Source organism: Somniosus microcephalus, chromosome 15 (genome assembly GCF_052327205.1).
Source record: "Somniosus microcephalus isolate GS21.2 chromosome 15, FLI_Smic_1.0, whole genome shotgun sequence".
Lineage (NCBI taxonomy): Eukaryota > Metazoa > Chordata > Chondrichthyes > Squaliformes > Somniosidae > Somniosus > Somniosus microcephalus.
Window position 1 is genome coordinate 8,561,590 of NC_141001.1, and position 25,725 is coordinate 8,587,314.

Below are 25,725 nucleotides of genomic sequence, written 5' to 3' on the forward strand. Positions count from 1 at the left end.
ATGATACTGTGAACCTTCCATGGAGAACACCAATTATCGTGTACTAAAACCTCCTGTCAATCTTCATAGAATTACTATGTTGTGAGGACAATGCAAATACAGAGCTGGATGAATCGTAATCGGAGTGGATCGCAAGCAGAGTGGAAGAATTTGGTGTAAGTAGGAATTTACTAGAGAGGAGGAAGGCGGTTTCTCACGTCCAACTCAAAAGGAGGAATGGAACCACAGAACCCAAGGACTGTAAGTTAAGTATCTAGATATCTAATATTTAGGTTCTTTGTGTTTAGTATCTCAGTGGTTCTTGTTAAATTGAATAAATAATTTTGTCATTTTTCTCTCTGTTAGGGCAGTGGGTTAAACTTAAGAAGTTTAGTTTGTAGACTGATAAATCGAGGCATGGCAGGACAACTCAGTCCCATCGAATGCACATCCTGTGCCATGTGGAAAATCCAGCATCCTTCTCGTGTCCTGGACAACCATATGTGCAGGAAGTGTCGTCAGCTGGAGGAGCTCGAGGTCCGGGTTTCGGATGAGAATTTAAACCTGCTCTCTCAGGTGGACGTACAAGGTCCCCTGGCACTACTTTGAAGAAGGGCAGTGGAGTTATCCCAAGTGTCCTGGCCAATATTTATCCCTCAATGAACATCACTAAAACAGATTAGCTGGTCATTATCACATTGCTGTTTGTGGGAACTTTTTGAGGGCAATTTGTTGCCGCACTTCCTACATTACAACAGTGACTACATTAAAAAAAAAAGTACTTCATTGGAGGTAAAGCACTTTGGGATGTCGAGTGGTCGTGAAATGCAAGTCTTTCTTCTTGCAATGGACTGGTTAGGTGGGCAGAAAAGTGGCAAATAGAATTCAATACGGAGAAGTGTGAGGTAGTGCATTTGGGGAGGGCTAACAAGGCAAGGGAATACACAATAAATGTAGGATACTGAGATGTGTAGAGAATTGGAGGTTATACTTCAACTGTACAAAACACTAGTTAGGCCACAGCTAGAGTACAGCATACATCTGATGTTTCTCTCCCCGCCCTTGATCCAATGTTTTTCTTTTCCCCCCTCCCCCCAGACTCCCCACCACAGACACATCACCTATATTGGAAAAAACGCTCGTGGACTCCATTTTGCAGGATGTGGAAACACCACAGCTGGAGTGGAACAGGGCGGTACGAGGAGAGTGAGCAGGAGGTTTGTAAACATTTTCTTGGTGTGTTTTCAGAACATACAATACTTCATCACAGGGAATGATTGAGGAGGAGACCATTGCATCATTTAGCAGAAATGTTAATAGACATGTGAATAGAGGAAAATACAGGGATGTGGAGACAGTGGCCCAATGGGATGAGTTTTAAAGTCTAAGAAGAATTTTGTCATTATTCTTGGATCAATGATTAACACACGTTTGACATTCCTCTGTCTGCTAATTAATATACACTGTACTAAAATAACACATGGAAGAATGTTATCTGAATTATTATAAATTCATGTGCCAATTTAGTAACTTCCAGACTTAAATCGTGACATCTTTCATTTCAAAATACCAATCTTCAAGCCAGTGATTGACACATTTTGTTGGAATTAAATGGTTCATTTCCTGCCACGTGGTAGTATAACTCTTGGGAATACTGATGATATTGTCAAATTTCCCACGGAAACATCCAAATGTCATGTACTAAAACTTCCTGCTCATCTTTTATCATCACTTTGTTGTGGGATCAATACAAAATGATTCAATTTATATTGGTAATTAGATACCTGCTGTAGAAGTCAAGGTCGTTGTCGGTGCCATTGTTGATGATGCTGCAAAGTAAAGATTTGGTGAGGAGGATACGGTGAAATTCCACCATCTTTCAATGGGAAATACTAGATATGAATTGAACAAACAAGTGGAAATAAGCAGCAGAAGCAATGAATTCAATCCCGTTTAATGTTGATGCTGCAAAGAATACAGTGAGAGGAGCAATTAAAGCTTGAAAACGGGTATTGTAAAGAATGTGTTATTGGAAGCAATGCACTGGGGAATAGGAAGTACAGTGGACGTCCATTTGCACCGTGATTAACACCCTGCTCCTGGTTACAATCCTTAAGAATGAGGAAAACAGACCGAATGGAGCAAATTTTTTGTTTGAATTCCACTTGAGGCAGCAAGTCAGCATGGAATAATGTATTTGGTAGCATACTGCTGAAGGCTTCAGATAAGCATATAAGGTATTCCTGAATCACATAGGAAGTTAAAGGGTTGAATGATATTTAAACTGCTTAAAAGACAGGAGGAACCTGGTGTGAGATCATCTGAGTGAAGCAATGAAAGGAGATGAGATGAAAGAATGTGGAAATAGCTAACAAAGTGTAAAGCATTGGAAAAACCACAAGAAAAAAGGCAAGATGGGGCAAAAAAGGAGAACAGATGCACGAGGTTAAAAATAAGAACAGGAAATGCTCAAAACAAATTGTGGCCAGGCCAGAAAAACAAAAGAAAGTCCAGCAGCCGGGGTACGACCCATTTTGGGAACTAATTCTGCTGAAGTGTCTGCAAATCAGACAATGTCTCGTTCTCTGAAATGCCTTTATTTTAGCAGTGTGTGATGGGATTTGGGGGCACCTGACCATGTTTTCACTGAAACACAGCAATTTGTATTCATATAGTGCCTTTGATAGGGAAAATGTCCCAAGTCTGTTCAGAGAGAGACGTGAGGAAAAATGGATGAAGAACCAAGAGAAGGGAGCTGAGGAGCATTGACTGAAAACTTGTTAAAAGACGTGAGCCGAGATGTTCATTGAATGAGTTCCAGAGAGTGGCTCCTAAAGAAAAGAATGAAAAACTTGCATTGAAATAGCACCTTTCACAATGTCATCACATCCCAAAGTGCTTTACAGCCAATGAAATACTTTTGAAGTGTAGTCACTGTTGTAATGTAGGGAACGCAGCAGCCAAATTGCACAACTCCCATAAACAGCAGTTTGATAATGACCAGATAATCTGTTTTTGGTGATGCTGATTGAGGGATAAATATTGGTTAGCACATAGTGCCCTGGGATCTTTTACGTCCACCTGAGAGAGCAAACTTTCATCCAAAAGATGGCACTTTTGACAGTGCAGCACTCCCTCAGGACTCCACTGGAGTGTCAGCCTAGATTTTTCTGTACAACTCTCTGGAGTGGGACACTGAACCCACAACCTTCTGACTCAGAGGCGAGATTGCTGCCACCTGAGCTACAGTTGTAGATGAAGCTTCTGTCTCCAATGAATGGGATAAAGAGATGTACGAGCGGGTTGAGTATAAATGAGGATGTTCATGGGGAGAGTAAGGGGATGGGGAAGGTTATGGATATATGGAGGGGAATGGCCATGGAGGAATTTTAAGGCGATGGTGAGAATTTTAAAGTTGAGGTGCTGTGGGATGGATAGCCAGTGCTGTGAGGATAGTGTGATAGGAGCGGGAATTTTTAAGTTCTCTTCTGAGGTGAATAGAAGAACATAAGAAATAGGAGCAAGAGTAGGCCATTCAGCCCTTCGAGCCTGCTCCGCCATTCAACAAGATCATGGCTGATCTTTTACCTCAACTCCACCTTCCCGCACTATCCCCATATCCCTGAATTCCCTTAGTTCCCAAAAATGTATCGACCTCAGTCTTGAGTATACTCAATGATTGAGCATCCAGAGCCCTCTGGGATAGAGAATTCCAAAGATTCACAACCCTTTGAGTGAAGAAATTTCTCCTCATCTCAGTCCTAAATTGTCGACCCCTTATTCTGAGACTGTGACCCTGTGTTCTAGATTCCCCAGTCAGGGGAAACATTTTCTTAGCATTAACCCTGTCAAGCCCCTTAAGAATTTTATATGTTTCAATTAGATCAGCTCTCATTCTTCTAAAGTCTAGGGAGTATAAGCCTAGTCTACTCAATCTCTCCTTATAGGGCATTCCCCTCATCCCAGGAACCAGTCTAGTGAACCTTTCTTGCACTCACTCTAAGGCAAGTATGACTTTCATTAGGTAAGGAGACCAGAACTGTAGACAGGACAGCAGGTGTGGCCTCACGCATGCCCTTCATAATTGTAGTAAGACTTCTTTACTCTTATACTCTAATCGCTTTGTAACAAAAGCTAACATACCATTTGCTCTCCTAATTGCTTGCTGTACCTGCATGTTAACTTTCTGTCATTCATTTACAAGGACACCCAGGTCCCTCTGAATGCAAACATTTCCCAGTCTCTCACCATTCAAAAATTATACTGCTTTTTTGTTTTTCCTGCCAAAGTGGATAACTTCACACTTCCCCACATTGTATTCCATTTGCCTTGTGCTTGCCCCTTCAGTCAAACTGTCTATATCTCTCTGCACCCTCTTTGCGTCCTCCTCACAGCTTACTTTCCCACCTAACTTTGTATCATCAGCAAACTTGGATATGTTACACTTAATCCATTCATCTAAGTCGTTAATATAGATTGTAAATAGCTGAGGCCCAAGCACTGATCCTTGTGGTGCCCCGCTGGTTACAGCCTGCCAACCCGAAAAAGTCCCGTTTATTCCCACTCTCTGTTTTCTGTCTATTAACCAATCCTCAATCCATGCAAATATATTACCTCCAATCCCATGAGTCCTAATTTTGTGTAATAACCTCTGGCGTGGCACCTTGTCGAATGCTTTTTGAAAATCCAAATACACTACATCCACTGGTTCCCCCTTATCTACCCTACCAGTTACATCTTCAAAAAACTCCAACAGATTTGTCAAACATGATTTCCCTTTCATAAAACCATGTTGACTCTGCCTAATCAAATTACGATTTTCTAAGTGCCCTGTTACCACGTCCCGAATAATAGATTCTAGCATTTTGCCTACTACTGATGTCAGGCTGCCTGGCCTATAGTTCCCCGTTTTTCTCTTCCTCCTTTCTTAAATAGCGGGGTTATGTTTACTACCTTCCAATCCTTGGGGACTGTTCTAAAATCTAGGGAATTCTGGAAGATTAATACCAGTGCATCCATTATCTCTGCATCTACCTCTTTTAAAACCCTAGGGTGCAGGTCGTCAAGTCCAGGGGACTTGTTGCCACTTATTCTCATTCATTTCTCCATCACTATGCCTTTACTTATATTGATTTCTTTAAGTTCCTCATTCTCTCTAGACCCTTGGTTCCCCATTATTTCCGGAATGTTTTTTGTGTCTTCTACCGTGAAGACAGATACAAAGTATTTGTTTAATGTCTCTGCCATTTCCTTGTTGCCAATTATAATTTCTCCTGTCTCTGCCTCTAATGGGCCCATGTTTACTTTCACTCATATCTTCCTATTTACATGACAGCTTGAGCATACATGTCAAGCTTAGGGCAGTGACCCTCCGGAGGGGTCCGCACTCACAAGGCAGTCCAGAATGTCACCCGAGCACAACGCAACGCCATCCACGCTCTCAAGACCAACCGCAACATCATCATCAAACCAGCGGACAATGGAGGAGCCATTGTCATACAGAACAAAATGGACTATTACAAAGAAGCATACCGACAACTGGACAACCAGGAACACTACAGACAGTTAGCCGCAGATCCGACCAAAGAACACACCCGCCAACTCAACAGACTGGTCAAGACCTTCGATCCAGACCTTCAAAGCATCCTACGCGCTCTCATCCCACGTACTCCCCGCGTGGGAGACTTCTACTGCCTCCCAAAGATACACAAAGCCAACACACCCAGACGTCCTATCGTATCGGGCAACGGAACCCTGTGTGAAAACCTCTCTGGATACGTCGAGGGCATCCTGAAACCCATCGTACAGGGAACCCCCAGCTTCTGTCGCGACACTACAGACTTCTTACAGAAACTCAGCACCCACAGACCAGTTGAACCAGGAACACTCCTCGCCATGATGGATGTCTTGGCACTCTACACCAGTATCCCCCATGATGACGGCATTGCTGCGACAGCCTCAGTACTCAACACCAACAACAGCCAATCTCCAGACGCCATCCTACAACTCATCCACTTCATCCTTGACCACAATGTCTTCACCTTCGACAACCAGTTCTTTACCCAAACACACGGAACCGCCATGGGGACCAAATTCACACCCCAATACGCCAACATCTTCATGCACAAGTTCGAGCAAGACTTCTTCGCTGCACAGGTCCACCAACCAATGCTATACACCAGATACATCGATGACATTTTCTTCCTATGGACCCACGGCGAAGAATCACTGAAAAGACTACACGATAACATCAACAAGTTCCATCCCACCATCAAACTCACCATGGACTACTCCTCAGAATCGGATTCATTCTTGGACACACGAATCTCCATCAAAGACGGACACCTCAGCACTTCACTCTACCGCAAGCCCATGGACAACCTCACCATGCTCCACTTCTCCAGCTTCCACCCTAACCACGTTAAAGAAGCCATCCCCTATGGACAAGCCCTACGAATACACAGGATCTGCTCAGACGAGGAGGAACGCGATGGACCTACAGACGCTGAATGACGCCCTCGTAAGAACGGGATATGACGCTCGACTCGTCGATCGACGATTCCGACGGGCCACAGCGAAAAATCGCATAGGCCTCCTCAGAAGACAAACACGGGGCACAACCAACAGAGTACCCTTCGTCGTCCAGTATTTCCCCGGAGCGGAGAAACTACGCCACGTTCTTCGCAGCCTTCAACATGTCATCGATGATGACGAACACCTCGCTAAGGCCATCCCCACGCCTCCACTACTCGCCTTCAAAAAGCCGCCTAACCTCAAACAGACCATCGTCCGCAGCAAATTACCCAGCTTTCAGGAGAACAGCGACCTCGACACGGCACAACCCTGCCACGGCAACCTCTGCAAGACATGCCAGATCATCAACACAGATACCATCATCACACGTGAGGACACCACCCACCAGGTACATGGTACATACTCATGTGACTCGGCCAACGTTGTCTACCTCATACGTTGCAGGAAAGGATGCCCTGGAGCATGGAGACAGCGCGACAACGGATGAACAGACACCGCACAACAATCACCAGGCAGGAGTGTTCCCTCCCAGTCGGGGAACACTTCAGCAGTCAAGGACATTCAGCCTCCGATCTTCGGGTAAGCATTCTCCAAGGCGGTCTTCGAGACACACAATGCAAAATCGTCGAGCAGAAACTGATAGCCAAGTTCCGCACCCATGAGGATGGCCTCAACCGGGATCTTGGGTTCATGTCACACTACATGTAACCCCACCTGACGTAGAGTCATCCAGGCTCGAGTCGTCGTTGGCTTGTTCTCTCTACACAGATGCAGCCGGAACTGCTGTGAGTTCCAGCAAAAAAAAAATTTGTTTGTTTTTTGTTTTCCATACAGACCCCAGCATCTGCAACATTTGACCACTTGTGACCCCACCTCATTGTTCTTTGATGTAATGTTTTCCTGACTGACCTGTTTGGACACCATCCACACCTTTGATTGCTGTGATTATCTCTCTGCCGAGGTGTGATAAAGGGCAGTTAGAAAGATTACCTGTAATCATTTGGCAGTGCCCTCTGACTATATATGCTGTGTCTATATGCTTCTCTTCACTTCACCTGACGAAGGAGCAGCGCTCCGAAAGCTTGTGATTTCAAATAAAACTGTTGGACTATAACCTGGTGTTGTGCGACTTCTCACGTTTGTCCACCCCAGTCCAACACCGGCATCTCCACATCATTCTTTAAATAAGCCATTGCTTGTCTACCATCATACCTTTTAACGTAGTTTCCCAATCTACCTGAGCCAACTCGCCCCTCATACCTTTGTAGTTTGCCTTGTTTAGTTTAAGACCCTAGTTTCGAACTTAACTAAATCACTTTCAAACTCAATATAAAATTCTATCATATTATGGTCACTCTTCCCTAAAGGCCCCTTTATGACAAGGTTATTAATTAACCCTTTCTCATTGCACATTACTAGATCTAAAATAGTCTGTTCCCTAGTTGGTTCCTCAAAATACTGATCTAGAAAATTATCTTGGATACATTCCATGAATTCGTCTATCACATTATTAATGTAAATTTGGTTTGCCCAGTCTATATGAATATTGAAGTCCCCCATGATTACTGTATTACCTTGATACATGCTCCTCTAATTTCCTGATTTATACTCTGCCCTACATTACATCTACTGTTTGGGGGCCTATAGACAACTCCCACCAATGTTTTCTGCCCCTTGCTCTTTCTTAGCTCCACCCAAACTGATTCTACTTCTTGATTTTCCAAGTCAAGATCCTTTCTCTCTACTGTCTTTATCCCATCCTTGATTATCAGGGCTACCCTTCCACCTTTCCCATTTTTCCTATCTCTTCTAAAGGTTATGTATCCTGGAATATTTAGTTCCCAACCTTGGTCACTTTGCAACCACGTCTCCGTAATGGCTATTAGATCAAACCTGTTCATTTCTATCATCGCTATTAATTCATCTATTTTGTTGTGAATACTTTGCGCATTCAGATATAGTGCCTTTAGCTTTGACTTTTTGCTATTTTTCCCTGATGTCACCTTAGTCACTGATGCCCTATTACCTTTGTTTTTCTCTCTGTCCCTTCCTGACCCACTCTGCTTATTTTTACCCAAAACTCTGCTCTGCTCTAGAGCCTTGACATTTCCCTTGCTGTTTTTAAATTCACTCTTTCCTGAATCCTCCCACCACTGCCCCCCACCTCCCCTTCATTAGTTTAAAGCCCTGTCTACTGCCCTAGTTATTCAATTCGCCAGGACACTGGTTCCAGCCCGGTTTAATTGGCGCCCGTCTCAACGGAACAGCTCCCTCTTTCCCCAGTACTGGTGGAAATAGTCCATGAAGCAAAACCCCTGCCACCCACACCATTCTTTCAGCCACGCATTTAACCTTCTAATCTGCTTATCCTTATGCCAATTGGCGCGTGGCTCAGGTAACAGTCCAGAGATTATTACCTTTGAATTTCTGCTTTTTAATTTGGACCCCAACTCCTCAAACTCTCTCAGCAGAACCTCATTCCTAGTTCTACCTATGACGTTGGTTCCTACGTGGACCAAGACAACTGGATCCGCCCCTTCCCACTCCAAGTTCTTATCCAGCCGCGATGAGATGTCTTTAACCCTGGCACCGGGCAGGCACCACAGCCTTCGGTACTCCCTGTCGCAGCTGTAGAGAGCAGTATCTATCCCCCTGACTATACTGTCGCCTACCACTATCACATTCCTTTTTATTCCCCTCACTTGAATGGCCTCCTGTACCACGGTTCCTTGGTCAGTTTACCCATCCTCCCTGTAGTCCTTGTTCTCATCCATACAGGTAGCAAGTACCTCATACCTGTTGGACAAGGTCAAGGGCTGGGGCTCCTCCATCACTATATCCTGGGTCCCCATACCTTCCTGACTCACAGTCACACCCTCCTGTCCCTGACCATTGACTAACTCTAAATTACTACTTAACGTAAGGGGTGAGACTGCCTCCTGGAACAAAATGTCCAGGTAACTCTCCCCTTCCCTGAGTCATCGCAATGCCTGCAGCTCGAACTCCAGCTCAACAACTCTGAGCCGAAGTTCCTTGAGATGCAGACACTTACCGCAGATGTGGTTGCTTGGGATCTCGTTGGTCTCCACCAACTCCCACATGCTACAGTTATGACACACCACCTGCACTGCCATCTCTATCTAACCTTATCTTATTTATATGATTAGTTACAATTTTTACTGAAACGATTATTTTTAGTTTTAATTTTTAATGGATGTTGATGCACTCACCAACAGTCTGTCCAGAACGGGGATTTGCTGCCTTCCTCCTCCTCCTGAGGTGGTTGCAGAACCCGTGGTGGCAAGAGCTGCATGCTCATGATGGCCAAGTTGTGGAGGATGCATCCGACTACCACAAAATGGGACAGCCACTCCGATGTGTACTGGAGGGCTCCTCCCATGCGGACACGGCATGGACCCATTGCCTGAACAGCCTGCTGGTCTGCTCGATGACATTCCTCATGGCAGCATGGTTGTCATTATATGATTGCTGGCCACGAGTGGTGGGGTTGCGGAGGGGAGTCATCAGCCAGGTATAGAGCAAACAGCCATCCTCTGGTTCAATATGGTGGCTAGAAAATGGCTGGCACACTGGACTAGAGCAGGGTGAAGGCATCATGACTGATGCCAGGATACCGGGCCTTCACCATCATGATATGCTGGGTGTGGTCGACACCAACTGCTCATTAAGAGTGTGATAGCCTTTTTGATTGCGGTGAATATTGGGAATGAAATGTGGTGCCCGCAAAGCCATGTCTGTGCAGTCGATGGTGGCCTGCACCAAGGGGAAGCCTGATATCCTGGCAAACCCACATGCGTGCTCCGCCTGCTTCTCTCTATTCAGGGAGAAGACAATGAAGTCCCTTCTCCTGGGGTACAGAGCCTCTGTGACCTCTGGATGCAGCAATGGATGGCGAACTGGGAGATGTTAGCTATGTCACCTGCTCCAGGTTGCAACGATCCGCTGGCAATAAAATTCAGCGCCACAATCATCTTGAGGGACACTGGCAGTGCCATCGTTGCCCTCCTCTGAGGCTGCAGGTCTAATTCCAGGAGGTGGTAGAGTTCTGTAATCACCTCCTTGGTGAAGAGGAGCCTCCGAATACTCTGCTCCTGGCTTAAGTGCAGGTAGGAGAAGTGCTCTCGGAAGACCCTAGGTGGGTGCAGCCTCCTGCCGAGAGCTCTCCTGCCCCTCCTCCTCCCTCTGCAAACAGCTTGTCTTTGCTGCGTCTGCTCCATCTCCCTGTCCTGCTGCAGCGCGAGGGGGATTGTAAGTAGATCCCCCGTGACTGGGAGCAAGTGGTGTAGTCAGAGGCCTTCCAGTCACAGCCAATGCCTTCCCAGCGTCCAGCAGCACTCCCTGCACACTTTACCAACTTTATAAATGTGTTCCAGCAAGCCAGTGTCGATATAAACACTGCAAGAGCCAGTACAAGAAAAAAATCAACTTACCTGCAAGTTGGATGTATCCCTTTGAATAGCACTGATGGGGAGTCCCTCGTGGAGCTGAACACACATTCAGCTGTTTGTGTTTAGGAGACGGCGTTGATTGGAATGGTGACATCCAAAATGGCCGGTCATTGCATGCTGATTGATGTCTCGATCTGCCTCATTTAAATCCTACCGCCGCACGCAGGTAATGGCCATGCTGGCAACCTGCCCAAAATGGCGACTGCCCCGTCCCGCGCCGGAACCGGCCGGATCGAGGCGGCTGCCTTTTTTTGCCAAAACCGCCCTTAACTGCCGGTGCTAAACAGGGGAATTTTGCGGCAAATCTGCTAGACAAATTAATAGGCCTAAAAGTCGACAAATCCCCTGGACCTGATGGCCAATACCCTATGGTTCTAAAAGTGGTGGCGGCAGAGATAGTGGCATTGGTTGTGATCTTCCAAAATTCCCCAGATTCTAGAACGGTCCCAGTGGATTGGAAGGTAGTAAACATAACCCTGCTATTCAAGAAAGGAGGGAGAGAGAAAACAAGGAACTACAGACCAGTTAGCCTGAGATCAGTCGTCAGGAAAATGCTGGAATCCATTATTAAGGAAGCGGTAACGGCACTTAGAAAATCATATTATGACTAGGCAGAGTCAGCATGGTTTTCTGAAAGGGAAACCATGTTTAACAAATTTATTAGAGTTTGTTGAGGATGTAATTTGCCGGGTAGATAAAGGGGAACCAGTGGATGTAGTATATTTGGATTTCCAAAAGGCATTCGATAAGGTTTCACATAAATGTTTGCTATGCAAGATAAGGGCTCATGGGGTTGGGGGTAATATATTAGCATGGGTAGAGGATTGGTTAACGGACAGAAAACAGAGAGTAGGGATAAACGGATCATTATCGGGTAGATTGATTCCTGGGGTTGAGAGGGTTGTCCTGTGAGGAGAGATTGAGTAGAATGAGCCTATACTCTCTGGAGTTTAGAAGAATGAGAGGTGATATCATTGAAACATATAAGATTCTGAGAAGGCTTGACAGTGTAGATGTGGAGAGGCTGTTTCCCCTGGCTGGAGAGTCTAGAACTAGGGGCCATAGTCTCAGGATAAGGGGTCGGCCATTTAGGACTGGTGAGAAATTTCTTCACTCAGGTTGTGAATCTTTGGAATTCTCTACCCCAGAGGCTGTGGATGCTCAGTCATTGAGTACATTCAAGGCTGAGGTTGATAGAGTTTTGGACTCTAAGGGAATCAAGGGATATGGGGAACAGTTGGGAAAGTGGAGCTGAGCTGGAAGATCTGCCATGATCTTATTGAATGACGGAGCAGGCTTGAGGGGCCGTATGGCCTACTCCTGCTTCTATTTCTTATGTTCTTATGACCTCCACAGTTTAGAATTATTGCAGAGGCTGCAAAGTAATCTTTTGAAGGTGATGAATCCTAATTTGTACAATTTTTATGAATAATTCATTAGTACATGTTACAGTTGTGTAAAATTGCATACCTGTTGTTGAAGTTGCAGTTGTTCCCGATGCTGGAAAGGATACAGTTAAAGGTGTAAGTGTGGAGAGCACCAAAAGGAGCCATTTTTATCAATGGATGATACCAGTTAACAAGTTAATACGAAATCAGGTGCTCCTGATTAATCCCAAATTATAACTCAATTCATATTCATTTGATAAGTTATTGAAGTCTGTCATTCACTGTCAAGGGGGCTTGTGGTTGTCTCCACTTGTGGACTCCAGAAAAGAGATGTAATAAAAGAGGGTGGTGTGACACATGACTACACACTGCTTCCATCACTAAATGTAAAACAGCAACAACATTCTGCAAAAAGTATTCAATGAGGCACAACAACCAATTTTTGTTTGAGGAGGCCTAAAAAATGATATTTCTTGACAATACGCGCTTGTCCCTTCCAGACAGATAGCACCTAAATGGCAGCTCTGGAATCAGCAGCACCAGATGTTTATGGAGACAGGCTGCCTCTGACCTGAAATTTATTATCGGAAATCTGTGTGCAGAGGCAGCTGACACTCATTTACATCGAACCTACATTGCTGCCCCCTCCTCAGGGACAGTCAGCTGCAGCTACCAGGAAAGCGGAGTCTCGGGGCAGTGTTATTCAGGTAAAGAATTATATTTAAGGATTGGAGCCTGTTTAGCCTGTACGCTGCACAATGTTTTCCACCAATATTTGAGCAATAAAGCCAGGAAAATCTGTCCGCTGGTTTTGTAAAGCTCATGAAAATATTTTCTTCATGCTGGGAGCAATGGATCCCACAGAATGAGAACATGGCCATGTTAAAATAGATCTGTGTAAGGGCTTTTCATGTTACATGAATTGAGGATTGAGCTGAGAAAAAGTCTAATACCGTGCAACTGAATTTAAATAAAACTTTACTACTTTGCATTAAAGTAAAATTAAAACATTGCTTACTTCCTTGGGTGCCTCCAACTATACCTTCTGAAAGACAGATCATAATTTGAAATGAGGAATATTAGAAATTACTAAGATGAATTTATGTCACTAGTGGCACAGGTGAAAGTTTAAGTATGGAGAATGTTAAATGATGATTCTGTCAACTTTCCAATATCCTGTTGATAACAGTGATAGTAACATTCTATATCTTGTGCTGAAAGACACTCAGCCCTGTATCCTGCTGATAACAATGATACTAACCCTTTAAAATGAACATGTTACCTTTGACATTACAACATGAAAACATTGGCCTGAGTGTGTATCTTTTTTTTTCTTTCTTAATTACATAAGAGCCTAAGAAATAGGAGCAGGAGTAAACCATTCGGCCCTTTGAGCCTGCTCCGTCTTTCAATGAGATCATGGCTGATCTTCTGCCTCAACTCCATTCACCGGCCCTATCGCCATATCCCTTGATGCCTTTACTAGTCAGAAATCTGAAGATATTGCTCAATATATATTGCTAATATCATACCTGTTGTTGAAATTGATGGCGTAGTTGTTGCTGGAAAGCAAGTATTTCAAGGTTTAAGTGTAGAATATACAAACTAATTCCATCGTCTTTCAATTGAAAATCTCAGTTGTCAAGTCAACAGAAAGGCACTTTAGGACCATAATTTTCAGACTATCCAGCGTACTCCTGTAATCTCCGTGGGTTTTGGCTGGAAGAGCCACAATTTAGGCCAGGCCATGATGGCTCCTTGTGTTACAAGCAAGGCCATCATTGTTAGGGATGGGGTCAAAGCCTATCTACATCGGAGCATCCCACTTTCTTGGCTCTCAGAGAGACCAACCATAGAGTTGGCCGAGTTTTGCCTCTTGGCCAATCAACAGTGAAATTAGGGCCTGTTTGGTTCAAGACAGGGTGGCTAATTTTTACTGTGTTGTTTTTTTATTACTTCATTCAAATATACTGCTGAATTTTTGTTAAATTCATCGTCTTGTTTTAGTTGGGGTCACTGATATTGGAAATAAACTTTTGAATGTGTGTGTGTGTGTGTGTGTGAACAACAGTAAACCACTCTATGAGCTTGCAGTGGCTTATATCAGCTAGCGAGACACAAGACTTCATCAGTAACAATGAACCCATCAAGATCACTCCATTTATTAATATTTTTTTCTGCCCCAGCAGCATCTGTTGTTCTCTGTGAATCATTAATGCCCACTTATTTGCCCTTTAACCCACAAACAGTGTTGATCATAGGCATTCCATTGGCTATGTTGGATTTGGAGAAGGAAGGCTAATTTCTGTGGGGAGAAGAGTGGCAGGAACACTGGCACAGCAGGTGGCTGGCACACACCCACCTGGGTCATTGGATCCATTGAGAAAGAATTAATATCACAAGGGACCTGCATTGGCCATCGAGTGAGGCAGCCACTGAGTTATGCTATGTATTCATGCCTGAACTTCACTCAATGCAACATGGTGACATCCTTGCCTGATGCACTTAATTCACCACATTGAACTTTTAAATGACTTGCTGATTTCAAGACACTATTGGTGATATTGTCCACTTCAGGCAATCAATCATAATAATAAAACCGGATGACCCACCCGGCATTGACCTAGGCACCGGCCTCAGACAGGACAATGGCACACCCAGCCCAGTCTATCCTGCCAAGTCCTCCTCACTAACATCTGGGGACTTGTGCCAAAATTGGGAGAGCTGTCCCACAGGGTAGTCAAGCAACAGCTTGACATAGTCATAGTCACAGAATCATACCTTTCAGCCAATGTCCCAGACTCCTCCATCACCATCTCTGGCTATGTCCTCTCCCACTAGCAGGACAGACACACCAGAGGTGGTGGCACAGTGGTATACAGTTGGGAGGGAGTTGCCCTGGGTGTCCTCAACATTGTCTCTGGATCCCACGAAGTCTCATGGCTTCAGGTTAAGCATGGGCAAGGAAATCTCCTGCTGAATACCACGCCGTGCCCTCCCTCAGCTGATGAATCTGTACTCCTCCATGTTGAACACCACTTGGAAGAAGCACTGATGGTAGCCAGGGCACAGAATATACTCTGGTTGGGGGACTTCAATGTCCATCACCAAGAGTGGCTCGGCAGCACCACGACTGAGCGAGCAAGCCGAGTACTGAAGGACATAGCCGCCAGACTGGGCCTGCGGCAGGTGGAGTGAGAAACAACACGAGAGAAGAACCTACTTGAGCTCATCCTCACCAATCTACCTGTTGCAGATGCGTCTGTCCATGACAGTATTGGTAGCATTGACCACCGCACAGTCCTTGTGGAGATGAAGTCCCGTCTTGGAAAGAGCAGTCGTGCTTAGTCCCACATCCCCACTTTTTGTCCTCATCTTCAAGTACCTGTCCAACTCCCTTTTAAAATTATTCATGGAATTGTAAGGTTATGGTAGCGTAGTGTTTATGTTCTTGGACTAGTAATCCAGAGGTATGAGTTCAAATTCCCACATCGCTGCTGCAGAGTTTCAATTATTTAAATTTGGCATTAAAAATCTATAGAGGTGTCCATGAAAGTATCGTATTGTCGTAAAAACCCTAATGTCCTTCAGGTGTGATTCCAGACCTACAGCAATGTGGTTAACTTTTAACTGCCCTCTGAATTGGCCTAACAAGCCACTGCGTTTTATCAAACTGTTGCAGCAAACGATAATAAGAATAAAACCGGAGAAATCAACTGGCCTCATTCTCAACAATCTATCTGTCACAGATGCATCTGTCCCTGGTCAGAAGTGGGGATGTTCGCGTGATCACCACTCAGTCCTTGTGGAGATAAAGTCCCATCTTCACACTGAGGATACCCTCCATCGTATTGTGTGACACTACCAGCGTGCTCAATGGGATAGATTCAGACCAGATCTAGTAACTCAAAGCTGGTCATCCATGAGGCGCTGTGGGACTTCAACAGCAGCAGAATTGTATTTCACCACAATCTGTAACCTCGTACCCTCACTCTACTATTCTGATCAAACCAGGCAACCAACCCTGGTTCAATGAGGGGTGTAGAAGAGCATGCCAAGAGCAGCACCAGGCATACCTAAAAATGAGGTGCCAACCTGATGAAGCTATATTACTGGACTACTGAACAGTGGAAGCAGTATGCTATAGATAGAACTAATGATCCCACAACCAATGGATCAGATCAAAGCTTTTCAGTCCTGTCTCTTCCAGTCATGAAAGGTGGTGGACAATTATCTCAGTCCCAGGATATTAGTTCAGGAGTTCTTTAGGGTGGTGGCCAAGACCAACCTGCTTCAGCAATGACCTTCCCTCCATCATAAGGTCAGAAGTGGGGATGTTTGCTGATGATCACACAGTATTCAGTTCCATCCACAACTCCTCAGATAATGAAGTAGTCCGTGCCCGCAAGCAGCAAGAACTCGACAATATTCAGGTTTGGCTGATGAGTAGCAAGTAACATTCGCGCCACGCAAGTGCCAGGCAATGACCATCTCCAACAATAGAGAGTCTAACCACCTCTCCTTGACATTCAATGGCATTACCATGGCTGAATCTCCCGCTATTAACATCCAGGGCTCACCATAGACCAGAAACTTAGCTGGACCAGGCAGATAAATACTGTGGCAACAAGTGAATGACTCACCTCATGACTGCTCAAAGCCTTTCCACTATTATCAAGGCACAAGTCAGGACTGTGATGGAATACTCTCCACTTGCATGGATGAGTGCAGCTCCAACACTCAAGAAGCTCAACACCATCCTGGACAAAGCAACCCGCTTGATTGGCACTCACTTCCTCCACCACTGGTGCACCGTGGCTGAAGTGTGTATCATTTACAAGACGCACTGCAGCAATCCAGCAAGACTTCTTTGACAGCTACTTCCAAACCCGCAATCTCTGTCGCCGAGAAGGACAAGGGCAGCAGTCGCATGGGAATGCCAGCACCTGGAAGTTCCCCTCAAAGTCACACAACATCCTGAGTTGTGTGACTTGGAGGGGAACTCGCTGGGTTAAAGTCCTGGGACTCCCTAGCTAAAAATCTGTGGGAGTACCTTCGCCACATGGACTACAGCGGTTTGAGAAGGTGGCTCACCACCACTTTCCCGAGGGCAATTAGGGATGGGCAATAAATGCTGGCCTTGCCAGTGACGCCCACATCCTGTGAATGAATTAGTCATTAAAGATTGTTTCCACTGCATGGCAGATCAGTAATTTCGACGCAAGAGTCAGGATTACCACCAGAAGAATCAATCAGGAAGTTCGAGGAAAGATTCACACTGAGGGTAATTAGAACATGGAATGCTCTTTCACAAATGGGTGCTGGCAGTTTAACTGGATCGTTTTTAAAAGGGAGGTGGATAAATGTTTGAAAATGAAGCCCATGAAAGGATGTAGGAAATGGTCAAGGAAATACGTTTATAGTACTTCACTCCATTCAAAGAGTGAGCACTGCTGCATAACTGATGGGATGAATGGACTCTGTTTAGGGTCTAATTTCTATGATTCGAGGAGTCTATGTACATCTCCAAACCATCTGTATGAAGAATCTACCCTATAGATTCCAGCAAATCTCGCAATCCATTGATCTCTGTGGTTGGTGACTTGGATGAGAGATGTGATGACATGAGTTAGTTCAGCTTAGATTTTACTGATGATCTACAAAGTTTTGATGAGATTACATTTTTTCTTTGCTCATCATTCTTCTCCCTTCACCTTCACTCAGTTGAACTCCAGAGTGATAGCACTGCCTTCTTCTCTAGCGCACTCTTTCCATGGATCCTAAAACTATGGACATTCCCTTCCTCCTGAAGTCTACAGACCATTAATAGCCAAGCCACCTAACAACCACTCCTTGATTTACCTCCCACCCTCCACCACCTCTCTCTTACACAACACACTGGTGTCCTTCACCATGGTCACCTCAGGTATCAAAAATTGCAACACAGAACTAAATCTTCGGTGTTAAATCAACAAGCGTGGAGAGGGGGAAGGCAGTGAGTAAAATGAAAGCTAGATGTGGAGATGATTGATTTTAAAGTGAGGAAGGGAATCAGTTTGATACATGTGAAGAGATTCTTTCTGCAGAATCAGGTTAGAAATCAGGGAGATAAGATAACCTAATAAGGACCTTGAACTAAATGTAATGGAGGAACGATTCACATTCTGAATCGTTAACTTATAGAGAAGTCTATAAAGAACCAGCACAGTGCTTGATAGATTGAGTTGAAAACACAACAAGCATTAATGAACTTACCAGTGGGAGTTGATGCTGGTAATTTGGAGGGAACAAAAGTTGAAATTAGATTTGACAAATAAAGAGTTGGGCAAACATTTCAATGGAATACAATAATCTATATTATTGTGTGATAGAAAGAACACTTATTATTGTACCAGGAAAAGTGATATATTGGCAATACTGTTGTATGAAACAATGAAACATGATTGCTGGGGTTTTCTGCCTCTCTTTTCCCAGGCCTGCAATTTCCCCCGACCTCAGTTTTAATTTGAATGTACATGAAATCATGGGTTGTTACGTGCACAGTCAGAAACCCCCCACTGTTCATATTCTTCTGTATGTCTGTTATTTGAAACAGTGTTTGCCAATCAATGGAAAAGATCTTCATGTAAGATTCTCAATGGTTCCTTAGGAACAGCTACAGTGAAGAAAATCTTTGGTCTTACATAATATAGTCTCTGAACTGTGTTAGACCCTATAATAGACGCACTAGATATTTCTTCAAGAAAACTGCCTCATCACTTTCAGTTAATACAGTTGTTGCTGAAGATGTTGGGAAGAGATGTTGTGACAGTGATTGAAAATTATATTAGATGGTTCACATCAGATTGCAGAATGAAAAACTAGTAACATTATGAAGTAAAGTTATAGTCCCAATGGTGCAAACTGGGCGGGGAGGCAGTTAAAATAAGGGCAGCGACTTACGCTGTGCTCCCGCTGTCTTCCCGCCAGGCCACAATAACAGCCTACTTTTTTGAGCAGGTGAGCAGGACACCCACAGGAAAGTAGTGGGTCCTACTTTACATATGCAGATCAATCGCAGTTGCAATATTAGTCCGAGGCCTGAGCGGGGGTAAGTGACACTTATCGGGCAGGCCATGCCTGCCAGGCGCTGGATCGTGGCCCAGAGGATGCACAGGCAGGTAAGGGTTTTACAGTTGTTTAGTCTTCCTTGTGGGCTAGGAGGAGCAGGAGTGCTTCTCCAGGCCCAACAAGAGAATCTTGGGGCCACCTGGTCCCAGGCTTCCCCTTCCTTTCCCTTATCACGAACACCTCCTTGCCCCCGTTAAAATTGGGGCTATATACATCCAAACATGAATGAGATTGTAAGCCATGTTTACTTTACCTTTTGTTGAAGATGGTAGTGGAAAATATGCGTGGCCGGTTATTCTGGCTGGAAATGAAAAGATTTGGAAGGAATAAGGAGAAATTAAAAGAGTAAAATCTGTATTGCAAGGAGTACTGCAATGCAGCAAGTTGAAGGCTACTGGAATTGGAAGTCCATTTGATCCACACTGATTCTATTATGATGCTGTTTAATATGAAGAAGGCAGCCCATTAGCATTATTATACAAGCAAAATAAAAGGCTGGTGATGCTTCTGAATGTAATTATGTGCCATAATATGCGGCCCTTACGGGTGCGTATGAGGTGCGTACGTGCCCATAAGGGCCGCACAATTTCTCGATTTTCTCACACGTATAGTTCATGTGCGAAAACCCAGAGCTTGCGATCTGTGAAGAATTTAACAGATCATCCGCATCCTCGGGAAAAGGGCTTCTGCTGGCGGAGAGTTGGGCTATTTCCCAACTTCTGCCCAGCGAATGCCCATGAAATTCTTATGGCTGGCCTGCTTTTACCAGCGTGAGAGTTTAAAAACATAAAAATAAAATTTTACCAAACATTTTTACATTAATAACCCAGTGCAATAAGGTACGTTTATTTTTAGCCCTGTTTAAATGTAAATTTATCGATCAAAAAATTAAATTTTTGTTTTAAGTATTTAATTAAATGCCATGTTAATTAATTTTAAATATGTAGGCCTAGAAATTCGGTGGCGCCCCATTTGGGGTGCCAAGCTCGCCTAGGCGCCGGAATTACTGCTGCGAACGGAGCCGCTTGCGCCCGCTGGAAATTCAGTTTGAGCTCCCCAAGAAGGACGCGGGGCGCTGCTCGAGGCGCCCCACGTCTCTCTTGGGGCGCTGAAACTGAATATCGCAGCGCAAAGTGCCGCAGCACCACACGCTGCGGTACTGCAGGCCTTCCTCCACTTCTTAAGGGGGAGGGGCCTGCACCAGCGGAATGACCGATCGCGAGTGCCGGCAAAAGAGCCCGGCACTTCTCCTCAGTGCCGGGCTCTCGGGACACAGCCGGCACTGCCCGGCGGGGGGGATCAGGAGGCCGGGGACAGCGGCGCGAGGAGGTGCTGGCAGGTGGCCACCGAAAAAAGTGGCCGCCCCGCACCTCCACCTGAATTTGCGCCACTACCGCCTCAGGTAGGCCCCGTGAACCAGTCGCGATTTACGACCGGCGTTATAGCGGGGGGCGCGACCAAGTATAACGATCGGGGCGCTGCGCACACCGATGACGTCATCGGTGGTCGCGCAGCGCTACAGGCTAACGCTGCCATTAGCGTTCCGCTAAATATCGCGGGAGGCGTGGCCAGTGGCGCTATAGCCACTGAGTGCCCTCTTTATGCGCTAACTGGTGGCGCAGCCCACTGAATTTCTAGGCCGTAATGTTTTTATTTATTTATTTGAAGTGTAGATGTATTTTTTGGGGTATTCCCATTTATGCTTATGGGGATTCCGTACATACGGACTACACATAAGCATGAATGGGGATCCCCTTCTTTCATTGGTTGGGATGGTCCACGCGATCTCAGGGGCGCTTGCGAACCACATGCCCCCGAGAAACGTGGGCCTCTACCCGCGGGTACCCGGGGAGACCCAGGACTGCAAATCTCCGTACCTCCTGGACCACCAGGTACACAGACATTTTATTCGAGTTGAGCTGCCTTGTGGTGATCAAATATTTTTAAAACTGCTTCTGCTCAAACCAAAATGGCTCAACAGGCCAGGGAAAGGGCACCCAGGGTCTCGGACACAGCACTCAAGGTCTTTGTAAAGGGGGTGAACAATTGATGGTAGGCCTTCTACCCACAGGGCACCAAGAGGTCCTCCAGAAACAGAAGCAGTGTGGGTCCCAGGACATGGCTCCAGTGCCCAAAGAAGTTTAATGACTTCGGACGAGTAGTCAAGGTCAGTGAACGCAGCATCAATAGCCATCTCCTACCATCAGCATCACCAGCCTCACACACTGCTCAATGCATCACCCCGATTACATCTCACAGCTTGTAAACACTGTCAGTCCCATCACCCAAACACATTATGCCACACTCACTTGCACACTTCCCCTCTCCTTTGTGGGAAAAGTTGACACATAACCGGCGCCAGCAGAAATTAATCGGCGGGGGACCGGCTCACCTGCATCACCTCACCCCCTTCGAGAAGATGCTGCTGGCCATTCTTGGCAGGGGCATGGCTGAATCTGTGGCCAGCGGCGGGGCTTAAAGAATACAAAATGCCGGTATCCTCAAGCGTTATCCTCTTTCTCACATCCCACTTCCCCCTCATCCCACAATCTCTTCTGATTTACAATCTGCACATGGTGTAAGCATGCACCTCTTGCTTTCCCCACCTTCACCACAACCCTATCATTGTATCTTTCTCATCTCAGACACCCAAGAAATCCAGCCTGCCCAGCCAGTGGGTCAATGAGAAGAGGGAGAGGAGAGTGAAGAAAAGAAACACTGTTGCTCGATTTCACACTCCCAGCCACCAGCTCTTTGAGGTCGTCCTGCAAGGCCAACTCCGGTCTCCCCCACTGAAAGCCAGCAGCCTTCCACCAGCCATGTTACAGCCATTGGAGTAGCACTGCGTAGGAGCACTAGGATAGGCAAAGGCACACACAAGACAGTCACTAAGGGAATGCACAAGGGTGATTAGTTGATGTTTTGATGTAATATTGGATGGATCTATGGATAAAGTTGGATTGGAAAGATTGCTTTGTGGTGGCTTTTATTCCAGCATTGTGGCCAAGAGGACGCTGTGATGGTCAGTAACAGAGGGAAGGGAAGGTGTGGGACTAATGTTGAATGGGGAATTAGGTCTTTAATCACTGGAACCACAGGTGGATGCTTCGATGCCGGATATCCTGGCCAGAAAGGGACTGTCTGGGATGCCTCCTTCCTTCTGCGTCATCCGCTTCCTCTGTTCTTCCTCCTCTTCTGCTTCCTCCTCTTCCTCCTCTCCCTCCTCCTCCTCCCTCTGTGAGCAGCTTGTCCCCTTTGCTGCCTCTGCTCTATCTCCAAGTCATGCTGCAGCCCATGGGTGACTGCAACTAGACCCCCAGGACTGGGAGCAAGTGCTGTTCTCAGAGGCCTTCCTTTAAGAGCCAAAGCTTTGCAAACATCCAGCAGCATCCCTGCACACTTTAACAACTTTTTAAATCTCTTACACCAAGCCGCTACTCAAATTAACTGTAGAAGAACCAGTACAAAAGCAACAAGTAAAACGTAGCTCAGAGTTGTGCATGTCCCTTTAAGTAGCGCTGGTGGGGGGTCCATCGTGCAGCTGAGTGCACGTTCAGCTGTGCGTGCTTTGGAGACGTCGTACATTTGAGTGGCTATGTCGAAATAGCAGGTCGTGCGTCAAATCAGCGATTAACGCCACAATCTGCTTCACTACCATTTTTCTAGTGAAAACAGGCCACGGCCGCTCTACCGACCTGCCCAAAATGGTGGCTGCCGTGGCACACGCCGAAAGTGGGCGAGAGCAAGGCGGCCACCATTTGTTTTGCCAAAACTGGCGTTAGCATCCGGCGCTAAGGTGCTGAATTTCACATCCCATGTGTTTCAGTGGAAAATAGCTGTTTTAGAGCTAATTTTACAGCTTATTGGAGCAGGATTTTCATTTGACTGTTTCTGATGAATAGTGTTAAGTTTTTAGATCCGTCCTCCAGAGTTGCAATTCACACTCTGATGGTGTCCGTGATCAGGGGAACCAAGAGTTGGTATGAGGAATGATGCTGTGGGAATAGGAAGAGGGTGCTGGTTTTACAGTGAGGGCTCTCTCTTAATTCCAGTTAGATGGAGTGTTTGTGTGATCAGGGACAGGGCGCTTTTGTTCTGTGAAGAGGGAAGCAGTTGTGAGTGGCTCAGGAGAGTGCCAGATGATTTAGTTCATTCACTGTCAAGGGGACTAGTGGTTGTCTTCACTTGTGGACTCCAGAAAAGAGATGTATTAATTTTTTTTTTAATTTTTAAAATTTGGATTCCATATGTACAGTGTCTAACAGAAGAAGGTTTATCCCTTTCTGAAGATTGCTTCAGACGAATGACTTGTGCCCATTGTTCGTATACTCGGTGTCTCAGTAAAATAATTTGGTCACTTCAGACTGATCTGTACCTGTTATTGTGTGAAACATTTCTGTGATGTTGGGGTTCCCTCTTTGATATGGGAGTGAAAAAGGTTTAGTTGTTGGAACCTTTCCTTGGAGCAGTCCACTTCATGGTATGTAGCCTGGAATCATCTGAGTCACTTGTCTGACCTTCACCACTTGTGTGTAAATGAACATTGGGTTGTTTCTATAACAGGCGGGTGATCTGCTCTGCTGGTTTACTGTCCAAGTGCTGAAGGTGAAAATTACCCCTTAATGTCTCCAAGATGAATTCCCGTTCCAAGTGACAACTACTGGGGGCTGATTCACACTGACTAATGATTATTGTGAGTTTCTTTCAGGTATATTTATCTCATTTAACAGAGCAAAATGATGAGGCAGATGGCAATTGTTACAATGATGTGATCAAGTTCATCCCCGTTTTTGACATTGTTGTGGATATTGGTACCACAGAGAATAGTTAATGATGTAATTGTGGAGAATATAAGTTTAACATCAGTTTAAAAGAATAGACGAGATACCGTGCTAGTAGAGGAAACTCCTTATTCATATTGAGAATTGTTGTTCCGAGGTTAATTGGAAGTCTTTACTGACAGTTTGTTGTTTATTATATACCTGTTGTTGAAGTTGATGTTGATGTTGGTGCTGGAAAGAACACAGTTGATGGTGTGAATATGCAGAATTGAAAATCATCCCAACATCTTTCAATGCAGAATATCAGTTGTGAAGTCATCAAACATGCAGGTTGCATCCATTGATTGTACAGTTTTTACCAAAAATATTGCCCCAACTGCACAGCTAATTTCATACCTGTTGTTGAAGTTGTAGTCGGTGTCGATGCTGGAAATGATGAAATAGAAGGTGTGAGTGTGGAGTGTACAGAACCATCCCATCATCATCAGCACAGAATCCATGGGTCAACTGGATTCCTGTGCTGCTAATTTCTATATTTAATTTAATTTTGTAATGTTCAACAGGAAAATATCCAGCACAAAATCAGAGAATAAATCAAAAGTATTGTTGCAATGATGATCTGAATTATGTTTTGGAAGGTTTAAGAGTGAGAATTACTATCCAATTGGAGTCCATTTCAGTGGATAATGCCAGTCATGAAGTCACAGAGAATTTGATGCATTGATAGAGTAGCTTTGGTGGTTGTTAAATGAGTACAAATTATTGGAATTAGGTGATGGATTTTATACCTGTTGAAGTTTGAGTGGCTGTTGACGCTGGGAAAGAAAGAGTTTAAGCTATAAGTTCAAACAAATCCAATCCAGAAATTACTGATGAATGATGAAAACACTCTCTCTGCTACTTTAAAATACACTGTACTAAAATAACAGATGGAACAATAACATTCTTCATTGGAAAATTCCAATTGTGAAGACAACGATTGACGCACATTGTTGTAATTAGATGATTAATTTCCTACCTGGTGAAGGTATAACTGTCGGGAATACTAAATGATATTGTGAACCTTCCATGGAGAACACCAATTATCGTGTACTAAAACCTCCTGTCAATCTTCATAGAATGATTTGTTGTGAGGACAATGCAAATGCAGAGCTGGATAAATCGTAATCGGAGTGGATCGCAAGCAGAGTGGAAGAATTTGGTATTAGTAGGAATTTGGTGGAGAGGAGGAAGGCGGTTTCTCACGTCCAACTCAAAAGGAGGAGTGGAGCCACAGAACCCGAGGATTCTAAGTTAAATATCTAGATATCTAATATTTAGGTTCTATGGGCTAGATTTTCAGTTGCTTGCGCCAGCAGTTAGCGCCTTAAGAGAAGTGATTTCCGGGCGCTATGCGTGTAGCGCCCGGGCGCAGCGCAGTTTGCGCCTCGCCCCACATTAAGTTGGCCGTTAGCGCCGGCGCAA